Source organism: Rhea pennata, chromosome 4, assembly GCF_028389875.1.
Source record: "Rhea pennata isolate bPtePen1 chromosome 4, bPtePen1.pri, whole genome shotgun sequence".
NCBI classification, from domain to species: Eukaryota; Metazoa; Chordata; class Aves; order Rheiformes; family Rheidae; genus Rhea; species Rhea pennata.
In genome coordinates this window covers 45759203-45780404 of record NC_084666.1, presented here as the reverse complement: position 1 = coordinate 45780404, position 21202 = coordinate 45759203, and the positions used below count along the sequence as shown (strand labels likewise).

Below are 21202 nucleotides of genomic sequence, written 5' to 3'. Positions count from 1 at the left end.
AAAGCTCTTCTTTATTTCAACTACAGTTATTTTAAATTCCCCAAATGACATTTGGAACTTTTTTAAGACAAGTTTTACAGTGATACACTCTGTACAACCCTGTCAAAGTCAGAACGAAAACTGACTCCGTGAGTTCAATTTTTTGCTGAAGCTGATTACCCTGAAATGATTTAGGCTATTGCTAGGCTAGGAAATTCACAGTTTAACATTAGACTTCGATGTGAAATCAGCAGAAGAAATATATTTGCCATAGCACCTAATTAGTTGCTATTGCAGTATATTCTTTGCTATACATTGGCTTAGCTTTTCAAGTTCTTTTTATGGAGAACTATATCAGAGAAAATGTTAGGTATAAATTAGGGATGCTCTGTGCTGTTTAAAAAAAAAAGAGTATTTTACTTATCAAGTTCTGTTAATGATGCAGTATGCTTCAAACAGATTATAAATATTTTCTTTATATGCTGCTATGAATCATAGGATTAAACTTTTTATACAGAGAAAATGAATTTTACTCCATGCATAACATTTATGATCTACTAACAATTAACTTGTATGTTCACCTACTAACATAAAGCCAGGTTAATTTACAAACACACACACACACACACACACACACACACGTATCTATGATTAAATGTTACCATGAAATCCTAGAATGAAAAAATAGGAAACATTAGATACACATATTTATTTGCATGGAAGTTAGCTAGCTAAATCTGAGTTTTGGTAAGCTGTTTCATTTACATAACTATTTTTCTGTAATACAGAGTCTTTAAACATGGTCAGTTGGATAGAAAATGCTTGTTGCAGGTGAACAGCACAGCTGTGGTAAACTTTGATTAAGGCTAAGCAGATATCACATGAAGGTTTTAAAGGGTTCAAGAGCCAGATAAATAAATTGGATTGCACTTCTGAGCCAAATTTTGCTAAAAGAAGAATCTGCTTTGTATTAACAACATGATTCACCTTTTCCTATTTTGGGAAAAAAGAATATGCATATTTCATTGCCTACTTCATATACCAGCAGACTTGTGGAAACACTTGGCTGGATTCTAGTTAGTTTTGGCTGATCTGAGTTGGTTTCTACTGAAAGACAGTAGCCCTAGGAAATGGGAAGGTTAGTTTGAAGATCCAAGTCCCAGCAAGAATCAGAAGAGAATTTCAGAAAACTTTTCTTGGATTTTCCATAATTCCAATTCCAATAAACCATGTTAAGAAGAGTTACATAAACATATCATCTCCTCAAGTGTGACCTCAAAGCTTGGACATCTCTGGTGACATGGTATCTCTGAATTTGTTAAAATGGCTCAGAAAGTTGATTCTATGGTTGGTTCTTTGTTTTATTCTCAGCTCTTATATGTATCCTGATCGGTATTGTCCCCAGAAAACACAGTTTCACAACAATTTATGGAATGAAATAGTCCTTAATATTATTGAGACTTGATATATTAATTAAGAGATGGACAATCACAGAAATAGCAAATCAAACACATTATAGAAGAGCTCTAGAAGGAGCTTTGAGGTTTTTTACTTTGAGAAGTTCATCTGTCTACTCCTTTATGATTATAATTGAATTTCTCAGATTGTTGTTAGAAAAAGACCATTAATAAAAGAGATAAAACTGGGTAATAATCTATACTTATGTTGCAGAGCAGTGTTGTAGGAGGAGTGCCCCATTTTCACAGTGCTTGCAGAAAGGCAAAACACTGGCACACTGGGCCCCTCATGCTTGTGCTCTGGTAATAGGTTGTTGCTCTCCTAGCCAGGCCTTATGCTTTTGGGACAGCTTAACCAATACAGCACAATATATGCAGGCAGATGATGACAGTTGTCCTATAAAAATAATAAAATTTTATATTCCCTTTCCACAGTTTCTTTCCAGACATCAGTAAGAACATTTTAAGCCTGACACTTTAGAAGCAACCTAAAAGGCAGTTCCTCTCCCATATTTTACCATCAATTGTGTATTTTTATATATTTTCTCATCTCACCTGCAACACTTTATGTCATTATGTCATTATCCTGCTCCATGAGCTACTGTAAATTCTTTCTATAAAATACTATATTAAATAATGTCTTAAGAAAGCTTCCTGATAATCTTGCTTGGTCTGTCAAAAGTACTAGTAAAGTTTACCTAGCATCTTGTCAATTTATGTTTATTTTTATGTAGGTTAAATTTTACTCCTATTCTATGTAATCTTATCATGTTTGAATAGCTGCAAGTGAAAAAGCAGGCTTTACTCAAGACAGAATGTATGTGAATCTTGAATAAATCAATGATACAATTCAAGCAAGAGTGGAAACTAATTCTGGCATTACTCTTCCTTGTGTGGTGATTTTTTAAGGTAATTTGTACTTTCCTAACTTCTCATGCATGAGAGAATAAGCAGCATGTGCAACTAAATTTACTTTTTGTTATTATTTTCAGTTCATTCCATGCAGACGGTGACAAAGGACTGAAATAATGACAGCAGTTTCAGAAAATGGCAGTGCACGTAGTCATGGCAACACAAACTCAGCACATACTAGCCTCCCAGGTATTTACTCGGTCTGTCAGGTAATGTCAGCCTCTGCTGAGTTACTTGCTGCCATTGCCACATTTTATCAGTCCTAAGCTGGTATGTTAACACTAACTCAGTTGCAGCCCCACAAGCACTCAAGGGGTACAGAATATTATCCCTTATGCCATGCAGAGTCCCTTTCAGTAACTCGTCTGTGAGTGACTGATCTATCTTTCTGGGTTGTGTCTTTCTGGGTTTCAGCAGTCAACAGAAGGAGTAGAAAAGAGAAGTGCTGTAAGTCAGAGGACTGAACATAGATGTTAATGCTTAAAAACTTCCCGTGCAAATGCCTGGCAAAAAGAACATCACTGAAATGATACCAGAAGTAGAGCTGATTTTCCAGGTGCACCAGGGAGGAAGGTTTAGAACATTAATGATCACTGAGTATAGATTTTAGGAAAATTTTAAGGTCAGCCATAACTGTCAGTATAAACAAAGATAAATGATTAATTAGTACAGGAGTCTTCTTCTGATATAAATCATACATTGATGAAAATTAAGAACAAGCCCCAGATGCTGACCCTGTCCTTACAACTCTAAATGGATAGCAGCGAATTCTGAATTCCTTGGCCACCTATATTTGCTTGTTTACATTTAGTATATCATAAATTTGCTTTTAGATTATTTTACATGGATTATTTTAATCATAGAAGTATTTCTTAGTGCTTATGCAGCATGTCCATAAGTAACATTATCAGACAATTTGTTATTGTTATATTTTTCATTTTTCTATCCCTGAGGCCTGCTATGCAATTAGGCAATGTAATTAAAGACTGTAGATCACAGCAAAAATGTTTTGAGTGTACACCATTCAGTACGCTGAACTGTTTCTGTTGTAGATTTTTAGTAAATCTTCTACAGATCTGTTAAATATGGTAGCTTGTTTCAGATCCCTTAGTGTGTGCATTCCGTCTACACTGGGAGATACTCCGTAAGTGTTCTCAAGCTCTGTCATCAGTATTCAATAATAGTAGCCAGGAACGCCTTTGCGGATATTAAAACATCCTCAAATCTGTCTATATTGCACAGAAATGAATAAGTGCACAAGTTTCTTTCTTAGGTGGTTTTAGGTCTTTTGAAAAGCAAAACATATTTATTATGGAAAGGTTCTTTCTTGTAATCAGTGTAAAATTTCCCCAAACTGCAGAACTGCAGAAGTAAAATGTTCATCATTTGAAGTCCCAAGTTCACTACTATTTTTAGACTTTTTTCTAAATAGTAAGAAGGATTTCAAAAGATTGACCCTTTAGAGCCCCCTCCATCTATATCATCTTTTAACCCAGTTTTTCAGTTCACAGAAAACAACATTTTCCCCTTCTGTTTTACTTGGCTTGAATTTCAATGGGAACTTCTCTTTCCCACAGAATACTTTGGATTGACAGGGGGAGAGAGACCAAGTATTTTCTTAATGAGCTCTGGAATCAGCAGTAAAGATCTGTGATTTGCTAATTATCAACTAGTAATCTTTTTGATAGTTAATATGCAAATTCATTATTATGCTCTTCAAATCTGAAAATGTAATATCCTTAGCAAGTCTGCCTTGGCCTATCTGCTAGCCATGCCTTAAAGGAAGAGTAAGTGCAATAACTGAACCTTCACTGCAGGACATCCCACCAGCCCTGGTCGAAAAGGACAGAAGGGCACCCTGAACAAGAGCAACTGAGAAAATGTATTTATCATTAGCTATATGGAGGGATTTCAGAATAAACCAGTAATAGGTTCTAAATCACAACCAGTTGGAAACACATAAAGAATAAAGCAGGCTTTGCGTAGTTACTTGAAGGTCATTGTATGTGAAGCCAGGACTAGTTTATAAAATAAACTACTCTGATGGAAAGTGATTATATGGTTTACATTTAAAGTTTGCAATAAAAGTAGCAAGCAATACAACAGAGTGAAAGGTCTGACGTTACTTTAGTCTAAGTAGTCTCTCTGGATCTCCTGATGTGCATCTCCTGAAAAAAAGAAAAACAGGAGAAAGATAACTCAGCTCTGGGCAAACTCCAAAATATGGCAAGTGCTTCAATATATTCCAACAAAAAAGCTCGCCTTTGCCTTGAATTCAACCAGAGCAGCAGTCTTCACTGTTCAGCTTTGAGAAAGAATTCAGACACAAAAATCTATCCACAACTTCTATGTTTTAGCACTGCTCTGGATATCACATACTCATAGCACTGTAACTGTAAAACCATTAAAATCAAACTTACTTTATCTTTCTCATTATAACTGTTAATGGGCTTGGACTATCAGCTAGTTATTAACCGACAGGAAATGCCCTCTGATTTGATTGTTGCTGCAGGAATCTACATTGCAGACAATTTATTATGCCTGTATAAGAATACTAATTGTGGTTATGACCTCTTTAATTTATTCAGCAAATAATAATTTAAAATCCTGACAAGTACTACAACCTGTATTTCCCAAGTTGCTGTCAGCCATTCTGATAAGAATAACATTGTAGTTTACTAGAATAGCAGCTAAAAGTGGATGCTTATGCATAAGCACCTAAAATAGGAAGCCATTCCTATGGAAAGATGTGTGCTGTACCCAGGGAAGCACTTTAGCATGTGCTTATCTTTGAATATGAGAGTAGCCTCATCATTTCTATGAGCTGACTCAATTGCTTAATATCAAGTACATGTTGAACAGCTTTGCAGAACTGAAATCATAATGCTATGTACTTTGCAAGATTAAATCCAAAAGACCTTTCAACTCAGAAAAATTGATTACTGATCACACTGCAAGGTCAGCCAGTCATTACTCTTTCATGTTCAGCACCAGTCAGCTGCACAGAACGTATCAAAAAGCCTTTAGAGTAAAGCTTTGCATTTGGATTATTTAGTAATTTGTTGAAACAGACTGGACAGCAGCACTAAGTTCAGGCCAAATTGTACCATTACACGTTTACATATAGGTTCCAATGACTTCATATCTGCTGACTGCAGAGTAACCACATGCTTTGGTCTGACAGCAGAATTTGGCTTTGTGACAACTAAAAAATAGAAAGAAGCCTTTCAAACCACGTGGTGGATAAATATTTTGTACCAAAGGCCTTTGTATTACAACCAAAATGAATCACTACTTTTTCTGTTTAGACAGCATTTGTTCAAATCAAGTTAGTCTTAGGAAGACCACAAAATCATATAATCACATTAACCCCCTCTTCCCCCCCCCCAAATGAGACAAAGTCTAAACAATCTTGACCCACAAAACATTTTTCCAGCTAGATAGGACTTAATTATATTTCTAGGGTACTTAGCTAATTCATCTTTGCATTCTGATAGCAGAAAGTCAGTCTATGGAACTGAGACATTATAGCAAGCATTTGGATGTTCTGTACAATGCAGATAGTGTGAATTCACTTAGATGATTACATCTGCTTATTAACTCCCTTATTTAGCCTAACTGGTGTGGTTATGCCCAAACTAATAACTAAAGAGGGAGTAAGGCTGCAGTCTGAGCAGTGGCTGACCAACTCCCACAGTACTGAACTGTGTGGTTCAGTCAAGTTATGAATATCTTCAAGAATGGAGATTCTGCAGCCTCTCTAGGCAATCTGTTACAGTGTTTGACCACCCTCAATGTGAAGAATTTTTTACGTGTATTAGCCAGAATTTCCCCTGATGCAGCTTGTGTCTGTTACCTTTCACCCTTTGGCTGTGCACCCTGGAAAGAGTCTGGCTCCATCTCCTCTAAAGCCCTCCATGAGACACTAAAGACAGTGTAACAATTCTGAGCTTCCTCTTCTTCAAGTTGAAGAGATCCACCTCTTTCAGCTTCTCCTCATACATTATTTGCTTCAGTCCACTATCCATTTAAGTGGTCTTTCACTGAGATCACTCCAGTTTGTTAGTGTCTTCAGAGTCCAAAAGTGAGCAGCATATAAACTGTTTCCCACAGCTTAGTGCTATCTGTTAACTTCCTGAGAGTGCTTTCTGTCCCATCACTCAAATAATTAACGAAGAAGTTAAACCACCTCTAGTCGTCTTATCTACCAGCTGCACATCAACATACACCTTAAATCTAGACAGCTTGCACCCTACCATGTTGTCATTCCAGCAGAAAAGTCAAAGTCTTTCATGAGAACCAGGGCCTGAAACCATTTGGCATCTTCCAAAGGTCTTTGCTACTTTTTTGATCAGATAGTTCATAGCAGCTGCCTACCACAAGATGCACATTTTGTCACCCTCTCTAATCCTGACCAGTAAGCTCTCATCTCTCAGAGCTCTTTCCATTGCAGACCTCTGTGTGTATAAGCTGCTCTTCTGTGCACGGTACAACCCCCTTTCCTTGTCTTCCAGCCCAGCTTCCTAAGGATCCCATATCCCTCTATTTCAGCACTCCAGCCACGTGAGCTATCCCACCATGTCCCTGTGACCCCAATGGCATAGATCCGTAAATGTGCATGAACCTGTAACTCCTCCTGTTGTTTCTCATGCAACACAGGTCTTTGTATAGGCATTTGAGATAGGCCATGGTCATAAAAGCCAAAGCCCTCTTTTTGACACATGACATACAGATATACATAAATGATGATCCACAAGTCATGTCCACTCCTATTCAAGCCTTTGCCTTTCACTGATTGGATAGAGAGCACCACAGGGAACCCAAGGTGCAGCTGTCACTCTTGATATGCTCTGTATATTTCTTTGCAGTATCATAGGTGTCCACAAGTATGAGAAGCAAAAGGTAGCGGTCCTGCCGACATACTGCCTTGGCAATTTCTCTTCAACATCCTTGATCCAGGCTGTTGGCATGCAACAAACTTCTTGAGATTACTAATATTGGGATAACTTGACTCTTACCTAAATGGAGTAGCATGTGTTCAAGGTAATGATCTGTATTAACTGTGTCTATACAATCTGGTTTTGGATATCCCAGCTGTTTTACTAGAATCACATTGGCACTAGACTGGATACCAGAAGCAATATAGCAACATTTCCACTGAGGCTAATCCGATCAGGACTTTAATGCATAAATCCTATGATAAGAAGCAGCACATATTAATCCAAGCAGACTTCTGTGCTAACATGGCTTTATTACTTCTAGTATTCAAGCTCCTACTTTCATAAATAACTCAGGCTACTCTACATTGTGCTGCAATGTGCAGTATAGACATACTCGCAGCTGAGCCAACTGTACTCACTCTGAGTAGAAACTGTAGAGCCTCCTTTCCCTACCAGATAACATAGTTTCTGGTTCATAGCACAGAAATAAACTTAAAGCTAGTGCTTAGTGCTGCCAAAAAGAATGTTATGTTACTTATGTTTTGAAATCTGCTTGCTATCTGGTTCCCCAGGGCAGGCAGTTCCTCTAATAGTCCATTTTCTAATTAATCCTGACATCTCTGATGGTCTGTCTCTACGTGGAGAAATGGTATTCTCTTGCTATTCTGTCATTTCACATCCCACTGAGTTCAGAACAAAGCTGGTTCTGCTGTGTTGCTCTAATGCTAAGCTTTGAGTAGCAGATGACAAAGTGAATGTAAGCCTTTGATTAGATTGATTCATTTTTAAAGACATGACTGGTGTATAAAATCTGCACCAGATTCTTACAAAGATAGTTATTTCCCATCAAAATCCCCAGTATTTCCTGGAGAGTACATTAAAAGGTAAGTGCATGTTGCTAATGGTAAATTAACATTATGTGTTAGGTAAAAATAATTCTTAGGTTTCCTATAACCAGTCAAGATAGTTATAAAATTTTTTACCTTACTCGCATCTGCAACATGTACTTATGTTTGAAACTGACAAAAATCCATCTCAGGACCTTTACCACAGGAGGGGCTGCAAATTCTGGAAACTTGGAGGGCTTTATTTGTGCTCTCCTCTACTTCTGCACTCTTCCTCTACATGAGGACATCAGAAGAGTGTAGGATATGTCTATGCGTACTTGTTTGAGATAGAGGGTAAAAAGCATAATTGTTTCCCTTGGCTTCACTCCAGCCAAGTGTAAATCAACACTAGCTGAACTGCTAGCTGCAAGCTATAAAGCTTCTGTGCTCTATCATCTAATAAAAAGGAAATATTACATTGCGTGCATCACAACATAGCTCACTAAATTATTTGATAATACTTTTTCCACAGCTTTGCTGGTGTAGTCATAGGGTTTGGGCAGATGATAGTGGTTTAATTTTATTCTACTGAAGCTATGTTTATTTGTTGCTTTTGCACTGTAGTCATCTAGGGTAGGTGTTTGGAACGCAACTTTTAATTGTCATTTAGCTTCATTTGCATGATACTGAAGTAAGGCTTATCCTAGTGTAGCCAACAGGATCAGCTTTATTAGAGAAAATTAGTACCTTTATTAAAATTAGGAATGTAACAGCATAATATGAAATGCATAGTATTCCTAAATAATATTATTTTTATATTTTAGCATAAAATTGGCACATGTACAAAATCTACCTCACAACAATATATGGACACAACTGATGGACCTTGAAAACTTTAATTAGACTTGTTGATCTACTTACTTAATATTTATTTGTGTTGAAGCATAATTATCAGGTAGGATCATCTTTAAGCTGTAAGTACAGAAGAACATAAGCTGAAATGATAAGTGGCTATTTTTCCAAGAGAGATTCTCATATTGTAGCTATATGCCAACTAGTAGACTGAAAGAGGTAAGTAAAGATAGAAACTCCAAAAAAAGACCTGGCTGCAAATATTTTTGTAACTTTCTGAGATGCATGTGTCATGCTGGTGGTCCAAAAATACATGGCAGGAGTGCACCACCCGCATTGCAGTACTCTGTATGCACCAATGAGTGAATAGAGAAGGATTATTCTTTCTTCCTCCCGCCCATTTCCAGCAACTGATGCTCTTGCTAGTGTAATTATAGAGTAGTAGCTTTCCTCAAAGCTTCCTCAAAAAGACATTTTGGATACTTTAACTTGATAAAAGCTTCACTGATAACTTGGGATAAACTGATCAGATGATTTTTTATAAATAAATAAATATTTTATACACATACATTTATATATTTACTTATTCTATAAATCAATCAATCATTAAGAAAACTGTTTAAATTTCTGAGTGTCTTCTTTGGTTAGCAACACTGAACAGTTCATCAAGCAACTGGCTTTTACTGTATTGATCCTCTAGCACCATATGAAGAAAGGAAAACAGCCCCTAGACTTGCATGATTGTTTTGATTTACTGATGAGAAGAAGAAAAAATTTTGCTTTGCTCTAGTTCTATTTTAAATTAATAAACTGGTTGCCATAAAAAGATAGGATCTGATTTGAGGATTAAATACCTCTGCAAATCACTTGCCAAACTGATCAATGTAAGGATAGTGAGTCACAATATGGATGATCACTACTGAAACTGCATGTCATCATTGCAACAGATCCTCCAAGTGATAGCTGTTTTCAGCTACTCAGTAGAATTCAGCTAATCCAGTAGAATTACTATCTGAGGGCAGTGCAGCAAGACAAAGAATACTGTGTATGCCTTCTTGCTGCATCCAGGAAAGGATACAAAACCCCCAGCTTTAATATGGTGAAGAAAGTAAGCTGTGACGGCACTGTTTTCCACTCACATTACAAAAACTGTCATTTGTAACCTGCCATTTTCCATTCCTGTTAGAATCTCTGCCAGAAAGAAGAGATTTTTTATTTAGAATCAAGATGCCCAGAACCCTGTGCTCCCTCTGATGTTCGTGTGCGAGGTACTCAACATTCAGAGAGCTAGGCCTAATCCTCCCTGTACTCTCTAAAAGGCTCCAGAAGGGTGAAGTAACACATTCTATTTGTTATTCTCCAGTTCGCTCAGTTGACTTACCCTACTTTCTATTATGGGCTGAAAAAATGAGAGATACAGAATAATCTAGCTATTCAAAATTAAGTGCTCTTAAAAAAGAGCAAATATAAAACCTGTATCTGGGTATACATATCTACTGTAATGACATACTGTTCTGAACATTTGAAAAGCCTCATTTTGGAAATGGATTTACATATGTATTTCAGAAATGTGAAAGGCTAGAAACCTTGATTATATTTAGCAGAAATCACATAAAACATCCAAAGAATATGTTCACAAAGGCCTTGATTACCCTGTGCGCTGATATGCATTGATAATAACTCAGTCATACCTTATCTTCCAAATGAAAGTGAGCATATTAAAAGAGTTTGAAGAATTTGAATTTCTGTTACAAACATTGTGCTAAAAAAGAATACAGAGCACCAAAGAGAGCGAAAGAAAGAGACAAAAAGAGACCAAGAGAAATAGAGAGAACACAGAGAGAAAGAAAGAACAACATAAAACACAGCTAGCACAAAATTAATTCCACCACTCAGTGGAGGCAAATAATCAGAGATAAAAATTTACCTCAGCTGGTCAATAAAATGGAACAGTAGCTAAATGGCTTCCTCCAATGTAGTACAACCCAGAAATTTACCCTAATCTTTCCCCTAAACCAGAAAGACACTACCATTAAATAAATCGCTCAGTATATTTTTCACAGTTCATATGTATGCTTAATTTTAAATAGCATGTAGAATTCTTCCAAAGCAGATAGCTCTTGAGCGGAGATTTCACAGTAATTTGCCAAAATTTCAGAAACTATCTCTGCAAACCCTGATAAAAATCTGAAGGCCAAAGTGAGATGATAGGTTTCTTTCAAAAATTCTTGTATTTCAGTTTTTACATTCTGGTTTGCCTGTTCTGTAGTTTCTAGTCCTCTTTTCTTTCTATTATGCAACTTTATTTAACAAGGCTCTATTGGTACATATAATATACTTTGTTATAACAGTCACTTCCTAAATTATGGCAAATGGCTTTTGCAACATCTTCTGAATCTATACTAAACTGCTGATCTTCTGTGTGTTTTAATCCATAACAGGAGAGCAAGAACATGCATGACAGGTTTTCAAGCTGAAGCAAACATTTTACCAATATAAACAAAACACAATGTGTTCACAATTAATTAATTTAACCAGTGTCCCTTTGCTTCTCATGAATAGAAATTTGAATGAGTACAAACAAAAATAATTTAATTATAAATATACTTGCAGTTGAACATAATAGTGCCATCAATTTTTTAGCAGACTCCACATTACAGTCCATGGGGAATCTTTTAAAATATTGATAGCAGGATATGGCCCATTATGAGGGCACACAATGTGTTCTATTTTAAACAGAGAATTAATAAAGATTTGTTTGAAGAGGATGTAAGAAGAATAAACTGTAAGCTTTATTTCAGTGTATCATTGGCTCTTATAAGAAAATCTGAACAATTGTCTTTCACTCTTTTTTCCTCACAACATGCACGTTATTCATTGCATTCAGGGAATAGTGTTGAGACAGAATATTTCCATTACATAATATATCCTTATTATCTCTCTGTTATACAATAAAAATTAGATATCCCTAAATGGACCAGAGTAGTCAGAGAAGTGAGATTTTCTCTTTATTTTCTGCTTTCATTTATCAAAGTTTACCAGATTGGCAAAAGATGTTTCCATTGTTCTGAAAGAAGGAAACAAAAAGTCTCCATTTTTACTTCAAACTCCTTGACGCTTTACAGAGGCACAACAAACACAGATACGAATACAGTACTTTATATCTTTTGTCTTTCTTTTCCCTCTTCCTTAGAAATAATTGAGCTATTATCTTTTATAAATATTTTCTATCTAATATTTTCCAAATGCTCAAAAGAGAAGCAGAATATAACACTTGTGGCACTGGATTTTAAATGTGACACTTTTTTTTCTCATTTTAAATTTTGTTCTCATAAAGTATTCATTCCTACCTGTGATTTATTTCCTCCTCTGGGGAAAGGAAGAGAGAGACAAATGCAATAAGGAAGTGCAGGATAATGTAGTCTGTCAAACCAGCACATTCCTCAGGACCCAGCGTCTCCAACTGACATTCTCCAATTCCTTCTGGTGTATACTGGGTTCATCTGCCATTTTTGGGCAGCCTTACTGGCAGCCTATTTTGGAAACAAGGGGAATGGCATGCACCACATCTGCAACCTTCTAGATAGGGTACTTGCAAAAACTGGTGATCAAATCCTTTTCCTTCAAGCTTCACAGATTAAGTGGCGGCTTATGTAACTTGTTGTTACTTAGTTGAACTAACACAACAATATATGAAGACACGCTATATGAAGACAGCTAGCTGACAATGACAAGAATTTGGCTGACACAAGATTTTGTCTGTCCCTGTTGGCATGTCTAGGATATCTCTCAGGGTGGCGATTAGGAGCTCAGAGCTTCCCTCACCCCCCAGAAGAGACAGAAATGTGGTGTGTGTGTTGTACCTGCTACGCCTGATTTGATGCTGGGAACAGTTTATGTGGGGTCCACTATACAAGGGCAATTAGAATTGACAGATCTTGGAAATACATGTAGCACCTGTATAAATGCCAAATCAGCTCATTAAAATTGGTGGGATTATGCAAAATAAACATTAAACTAAACAGTTTTGACTGAGCAATCAAGTAAAGGGGAAGTGCATATTCCTAAATCCCTAAAACCTAAAGTTATCTAAACTTTCTATGTTTCCTATTTCCTCCTTTTTTTACATTTTTTACCTATATCATCTAAATCAAGCTTAGCAGACAGTGGTTCAGTCCTGGTCTCATTAACACCAGTTTCAGCAGGGCTAGGTTAGGACCTTGAGCTTATCCAAAAATGGCAGATTAGTAAACTCTAGCTGACTGCAATTTTGTCTCTAACTGAAGCCAGCAACCTCAAACAGAAAGTGTCATCAAGTGGGACCAACGGTCCCTCACAGTGATGGAGTTGTATTAACAGCCTGGTGCTGCCAGGCTGTCCCTTTTTCCTATAAAATAAGTCAAAGAGTGTTAGATCCTGAGGATTTTTGCCCAATACCTGCATCACTGAATGAAATTTTCTACATCTATATTTGTGTGAATTTTTAACTTTTTTTTTAATGTAGGCCTTGACATAATTACTTTGTCTTTGTTTACATGGGAAATGTTACATTTAAAGGCTTCTCAGAAATTAAAAGACAGAGTACTGAGCTTTTTGTGAGGGAAAAAATTGCACTTTGTCTGGTGTGGCCATATAAAGAAAAGAGCAGGGAAAGCGCCCTTTTTCACCTACTTGAGTCCCTAAGACAGCATCTCAAATATGGGCAGAAGCACCGTGAAGTGTACCTTGTCCCCAAGCATGTACATCAGGGATGCACTGGAGCATGGTGCAACTTCCATTTCCAATGGAAAGAAGGCAGCAGGACAATAATGAGATGGTGGATCTGGGTGATCTCAACCCAGAGTGTTGTCAGGACACGAGGGGATGCTTCTCTGATGTGTAGGCAGACCAGACATGCATCTGTCCCCTGTCAGACTGTGAGCAAGCTTGGCAGCACAGGAAAACTCACTCACAATGCATGGTCAGGGCATGCCAGCTGAAAAACGTGTGTACAGCTATGCCCAATGCACAAATGAACAAATGCTCACAAATACAATAATCGTGATATTTGAAAGGCACCAATGACAGCAATTTGGCTGCAGATAACTCTCCATTCCCCGATAGCAGGGTTGAGAGCTTGCTAAGTGTAGGGGAAGCATTCTCCAGGTTCGTTACTTCAGTGATGGGGTGAATTTCCATCATTGTAATGGTTGCCACATGCATTATTAACCAAACAAGCCATCTTTTACTTACTGCTCTGCGGAGAGACCAGTGTCCTGACCAATGCATCCTTTCACTCTTGTGCTCTGACTATATGCTCATGCATTCAGCAGGCAGAGGAGTAAAGCCATCGACACCTGTAGAGAATACATAACCAAAACAACAAATGCAAGTGGATCAAAGGAGAGCTGAAGATTGCTGTGCAGTTTAGTGCTACGAAGAATTTCTTGGTGCAGGTGTGTCATTCCCCTGATTCAGAATGTAAACTCACTATCAGCAAATCACTAGTGAATTTGTTATACCATGAAGCTGGATTAGGATCTGCCTCCTTGCTAATCTTCAAATCTTTCATAGAATCGTAGGATAATTCAGGCTGGAAGGGAACTCATGAGGTCCCTCTCTAGTCCAATCTCCTGCTCAAAGCAGGGTCAGCTATGAACTGAGACCAAGCTACTAAGAGCTCTATGCAGTCAGGTCTCGAAAACCTGCAAGAATGGAGAAAACATTCTCTTCCACAGAAAGTGGAAGAGGTATATCTTGTAAATCCATGCCTTCAAGTCCTAATGAGATTGACAGAAATTATAGGCTAATGTTCCTATGCTCATCAACATTCCTACAATCATAAAAATGCAGATTAATTAATGTAATAATAAATCAGTAAAGACAAAATGGGTATAATAGTTTTGATTGCACAAATTCGATCGACTGCACAATTTTGCATAAGTGGAACATATCAAATATACAAAATCATTCATTTTCAATTTTGCTTTATGAGCAAGATGATTTCTCTAGCATTTGCAACAGCTTTTTTCCTTAAGGAATATTTAAAGGCAAAAGGCTATAAACAGCTATTGAATCAACACATATGTCCTTTCTAAAAGGGAAATGTTAAGGATTTGCTATGCAATTAGATACTTGCTGGACCTTAGAGAAAAAGGCCATGTACTAAAGCTTGCCTGACAGCTATTTTTTTTTTTTTTTGTTAGCATATAGTCAAGAGCTTTCATTAGTACTGTCTAAACAATTGTGAAAACACTCCTCTGCTGAAATGAACTTAGTAACAAAATTGAAAAACCCAACTGTAAAAGTAAGGGATTGGGAACATCAAGCTTTAGTTTAAGAAATGATCTTTTTAAGCATAATATATCATAAAAGAGCTGTGGTGATCATAACTGGGTATTTATAGTTACAGATACTGGGAAAAAACATTAAGCTTTTGTTTCATCTTCGGCTTTAATTTCTGCCAGCAATGGAACTATGCAGAAAACTCATAAACTGTTTTTGGTTGGATGCTCACTACTTAGGCTAGGCAATAATGAAATACAGCGGTTCCTAAATGGCAACTCCGGGAGCATTCCTTCTCTTTCAGGAAAAAGGAGACAGCCTGTGATAGCTTCCTGAGCCCCACCTCTGCAGAACTGCCTTACAGGGTGCTACAAATTACTCCAGTGTGTAACAGCAGGCACAGAGATACTGTGCCTCTGACAGTTCATGTTTCTTATCTAAATAGTTAAAATTTCTAAGACAAATGAACAAATGAATTTTCTTTCGTATATACTATCCACCTATCTCAGGAGTAGCACTCCTGAAGTCAATGAAGAATGACATGCAATCTTAAAACAGTGATCAGATATTGAATTTCCACATTAATATCTTTGCCTTATCTGTATCTATCATGTCTCAACAAGGCCATGACTGGCCTTGAACCTAGTATCTCAGTACTGTTAAGAGAGATTTGCACTTCACTTTCTTAGATCAGTCTCTTTTGGATACCGTGACGATGGGAGATGAGTTGTGGAACCAGCCCATAAGCAATAGCTCTTCATATCAATCACAATTCTCCTTTTTCTAAAAATAAGATGGAAGTAAGAAGCAGTATGTTACATAAACTGTGTTTAGTGTACCTGCAATGCCTGGAATGGCTGCCTGAGAGAAAACAACATAAATGAATGGCACTGGGTGGTCTTTGTCAATCCAAGTATGAAATGTAATTACCTGAGCCAGAAAAACGGATGCAAAGTTCATAAAGACCTGAAATTGCAAAAATGGACCAACTTTTGTTGTGTTGGGTCTTTTTCTTAACAAAAATCCATGAGGAAAAAACATTTGTAAAAATGTTTAGTGAGGCCAAAGCAGTGTATCATGAGCGAAACTAAGTGGCCTTGGGAGGTCTGGGACACAGGAGGGCAGGAGCAGAAAAGACTCGTCATGGATGAGGCCGTTGGGTATTAGGATCAGTCCACTCTGCTGTGTTATCAAACGATAGGATTTGCCCCAGATACACAAACGGTTACACTTCCTAAGATTTTATGACAATACTGAGCATATTTCCCTAATCATGTTTAAAAAATAGCTTGCCCATGTGCTATCCCCTCAGGAGGCTACAGCTGGAGCTTTTCCAATGAACAAGAAGTTCAGTAGTCAGAAAACTTTATCAAGCATCCATTTCTCAAAGACATTTTGAAAGATTTCTGTGCATGCCTTTAACTACAAGAAGCAGCAGAATGTATGATAAATCCCCTCTGAGCATTGTGTCTTTTTTAATCTAGGTTTGCTTTCTTCTTTCTGTGAAATTTTGTATATGATTTTTCTCCTGGTGATATTTTGCAGAGTCTTTAGAGGAGGTCAAAGAGCAGAAACAAAAATATTCAGAATTATTTCATTTTCTTTCCCTTTTACACTATTTTCTGTCAGTTCTGCTTAATTTTTATTTATGCTATTTCTATTAAATCTATGTCCTTGTAAATGCAGCCAAAGTTCTGATATTCATACTGTATTTTTTTCTGGTTTACTTTGATAATAAGGATTCTACAGGTCAAGAATTTCTGTTAATTGCACAAACAGAAGCCATGGCCCACAAATTATGCAGTCATTCACTTCCATGAGACTTAGCTATCTTTTATAGGCAACACTAATGAAATTTCTTGCATTTCAGCAATTAACAGGTACACATGGCATGCCCTCTAAACAGATTTTATTGTTAAACTTCCATAGTGTTTTGACATTTTATATTTTTCTTTTAGCCTCTTATTTTAGAGTCAAAGGTTACACCAAAATCTCACTTTTCAACTGAAAAACAAGGCAATCAGAATAATTTGAGACAATTTAAAATGCTATTTTAAAAATAATTTTAAAATATTTTTCCAATTAAGCTAATATAATAAATACTTGAAATTTAAAGCCCTCTTTTTAATGCATGAGACCCGCAATACTGCCAGGTAACAATATATTTGATGGTTATAAAAATTAGTTCTTTTAATTCTCTAGCATAGCAGCTTTAGTGAAGAGTCAAAATTTGTACTTTACATTAGTATTATTAGATAAGAGTCTTGTGTCGAACTATACACTGACAACCTCTTCAAATATTACTTTAAACTCAACATTTGTGAATAGACCTAGTAATTTCAGGAGTTTTATGTTTGAGGCCAAAAGCCATAAAACCGCTTGACACTCAGAAATATCACTTGAAGAAGTTAAACAGAGTTTACAGAGGCTTCCTCCCAATTACATGCCATGTTCATCTCAATGATGTGTCTTGTTAACATTCATGAAAGAGCTTGCCTCACTGTGCTAAGCTGAATATTTTGTGCAATGCTCTCCTAAACACAGATGGGAATATGACAGGTACAAAAGAGTGCTGGCACACTAGATGATATAGAAAAAACTCATTTTTTGTTGATGACTAAAAGCCTTTATCTCTCTTTCAACAGAGTCCTTTGGAAATTGCATAATAAGCTTTCAAACAGGACCCATCAATGCTTCAGTTCAATTAGTATATAAAACTGTCTATCTCACAAAGCAATATATTTCCCATAGGAGAACATAATTACATTTTTAAATGTATTTTCTGCTAGATTTATTCTATTTTAATAAGGAAAAATAATTCAATCTCAAAAATATAATCTATTACAATTGAACATAGGACAATATATTTACTGAACCAAAACCAAAGTTAATAAACTAATTCATCATTCCAAGATTCCGGTGAGAGATATTTGGGCAAGAGGTATGGAAGCTGCATGTGAACAGACTGAGCCCACAAAATTTGGGGTTGCTGACCACATCTACCTTGCAGCCCGAAATATGTTTTTGTGCATTTCTTTAGAAATTTGATGCATTCCTAGTAAAAGACACTACACCCCCTTGAAAATATCAATTCATTTTGTCCCCCTCTTGTTTGGAAACTTGCTCAAAGTATACTATTTGTTTAATTACATATGTTATATTTATATTTTTAATTATATATTTTGGTAAATTTATTTGCATTTATTTTTGTCCTTCTATTAGCTTCAGTAACCTAGTTCAAGTTCTGCCTGTGCTTTTATCCTATCAAGACACTAAGACAACAAAATAGTACACTTTTAAATTTCTGCTGGGTCCGATTCAGGACATAAATAGAACTGGTTAGTTTATTTAATATGCAAATTTTACCCCCAAAATAAAGCATAGATAGAAATATGGCATTTAGGCTGAATACCAGTTTCTGACAGATCACTTAGCAATCATCAAAAAGGTGATGACAACCTTACTTAATTTTTAAAATAGCATAGGATAACATTGAAAACTGCATTATATGGAACAATTCTGCTACGACAGGGATAAACATTTTTTTTTACCTTTATTTGTGAGAACTTTTTGGTTTCTTCATTTGACATTTATTTGTGTAGTCTCTTCTAAATATGGGTTGATTATTTAAAAATATTTTGCTGCCCTCTTTTCCTTCCCCTTGTTCAGGGGCCATCTTGATATTTTCCAAAAATTAGAAACAGGCAGATGAGGGAATTTTTTTAAAGGGTTATTCTGGGCTATGTTTCTTGGTGTTTTTGTTGTTGAACTCAGAATTCATTATTTAGTCTTTTCTGAATGCAAAGAAACAAGTAATCAAGCAAGTAGCAAGGAATTGTTACTCAGTGCCCTTTTCTTCTGACTGTTATTCCATAAGTATAGCAAGAGGTACAACAGAAAATACAACAGTGTCTTTCGTATTTTGCTGCATATCTGTACATTATTTAGAAAACTATTATTGAAGGAAGCCCTTCCATACACGTATCCTACCCTCCATAGCCACAGACAGTCCACAGTGGGCACAGCCCCCGTATGCTTCAGCTGCATTAATCTGCTGAACATCAGATCCTACACTGAGCCCCCACTCATAATGTTGACAAAATGCCCTGGATAATAAAGTAATTTGTAGGTTAATAATACAACTAATTAATGAAAATATACAAATTAAAAATGGATGAGAGATTGGATATCTTTTTCCCCCATCAGCCTTTTTCCAGAATGATGCTGTTTAAAATAAATAGATCTTTTATGCTTTGATTAGTAGACAACATACTGTTCCATCCAGTTTAGTTCATTATCAGGATATAATGATTATTTCTCTGCAATGTCTCAAATACTCACATAAAATCATAAATCATAAGACAACTAAGAACAGTAGTTGTTTTTTTTCCTCCCTCATATTAAAATCTAAAACTAGAACATAGCTTTTTAATTGCATTTATTCCTCTGTGATTTTTCAAGGCATCAAACATCTTTTGCTTCGTTATCTTGAATTCATCCACCTGTGAATGTTTTATTTAAATACACTCATATGTGAATACTGTCTGGCACTACTGAGTGCATGAATAAGTCAGTGTCATGCTTGGACTCAAGGCAGGAAATTGGATGCTTTCAGATACCCGCTGGAAAGTCATTTAGCAATTTCAGCTGTTGCTTTACAGCCCCGTACCTTCACAGAGAAGCAGATAGCAAAACTACATGCTGTAGTCTAGTCTAGTGATCTATTTCAGAAGTTTCACTTCATGGATTTCTACAATAGGACATCATCAACTGCAAACTAGCACTGTTAGAGAGAGATTAAAAAGAAGGTCTTGTCCAACAGCAGTGACAAAATCACCTGGAGGACAGCAGCAGGTTACACATTGAGGTGTATAACTGAAATAGAATTAAAGCAGACTAATGAAACTTAACCTCTGCTCAGGGGAATGCAGCCCTTCCAGAAAAAATGTTCTATATTTCAGCTAGTTCTTGAAAACAGTAAGATCTTTTCCCCGTGAACTTTTCAGAACAGTTATAAATAACCCATGCACTATGGACTTGATCAGAAACTGGACTGCCTATCTGTGCAGGTGAGTGAGGCAACATAAACTACTGTAAGCATTTCCTAGGTGTAGAGGGAGAGCAGATGTTGCCAGGCTTTTTGCCTTGGAGGTAGGAAAGGATGGGGAATATACTGACTATTTAAGTGACAATCTGATTCTAGACATGCCTCTGCCACACACAAATAAGTGTTACCTAGTGGGTCAACTTGCAAGGTTACCTAGAACAAGGAAAAGTCACATTGCTCTGTGCTGCAAAAATTTACCCTCATCAAGGAATTACATGCCTGTGGCTGAGGATGAATCAGGAGGAGTAACAAATGGCAGATTTGTAAAGCAACTGAATTCCTATTTGGAAGTGTTAGCGCCTAGTTCTTTGCATGCTGCCTATCTATACCTCTTTTTTCATGCTTTCACTAGCTTACTCTTATCAGGATAATAATTTTTTAGAAAATGCAGAAATGGATATTTTAGGAAAATGGTATTCAGGATATCTGAATTTACAGATTTGAATAAAACTAAACTGTTATGTTTCAATTATATTTGAATACATATCAAAAAATGAAAATGAAATCACTGCCTGGTATTCACGTCCTGCATGACCAAGCTAAAGCTACCATTCCCACACGCAGCTATTCAAGGAGAGGAATCACCACCTCCAAAACCTCAGAAGCGATTTCTTCATTCCAGAACTTACTAAATTAAATGCTTTTTTTTTAAAAAAAAAAAAAAAAAAAAAAAAAAGGAGGGCAGATAAGCATTCTTTTTGAGCATTTTCCCCCTGGTTCTGAAACATACTTACATATTTGGATACGTGCTGGGAAGGCTTATTAGTACATCTTTGGGCCAAGAAATCAAAGCTAAGCAGACCAGAACAAACCTAGATCATAAGAACACCTGTAATTTCATCAATTCTTTTGCTTTTGCTTGTT

At 36.5% G+C, this 21202-nt stretch overlaps 1 long non-coding RNA gene across 3 annotated transcripts in view; it reads right to left on the bottom strand.

Moving 5' to 3' along the window:
• LOC134139444 (uncharacterized) overlaps nt 1–21202 on the bottom strand; it is a 140029-nt gene that overhangs the window by 64649 nt on the left and 54178 nt on the right. For 2 of the 3 annotated variants that reach the window (XR_009958156.1, XR_009958157.1), the window contains 2 exons: nt 14200–14303; nt 670–4516 (listed from right to left, as the gene is read on the bottom strand). This is a non-coding gene — a long non-coding RNA (uncharacterized LOC134139444). Of the gene's footprint in view, nt 1–669; nt 4517–14199; nt 14304–21202 lie in introns of those variants that run through there. The other variant, XR_009958158.1, reaches the window with a different exon arrangement.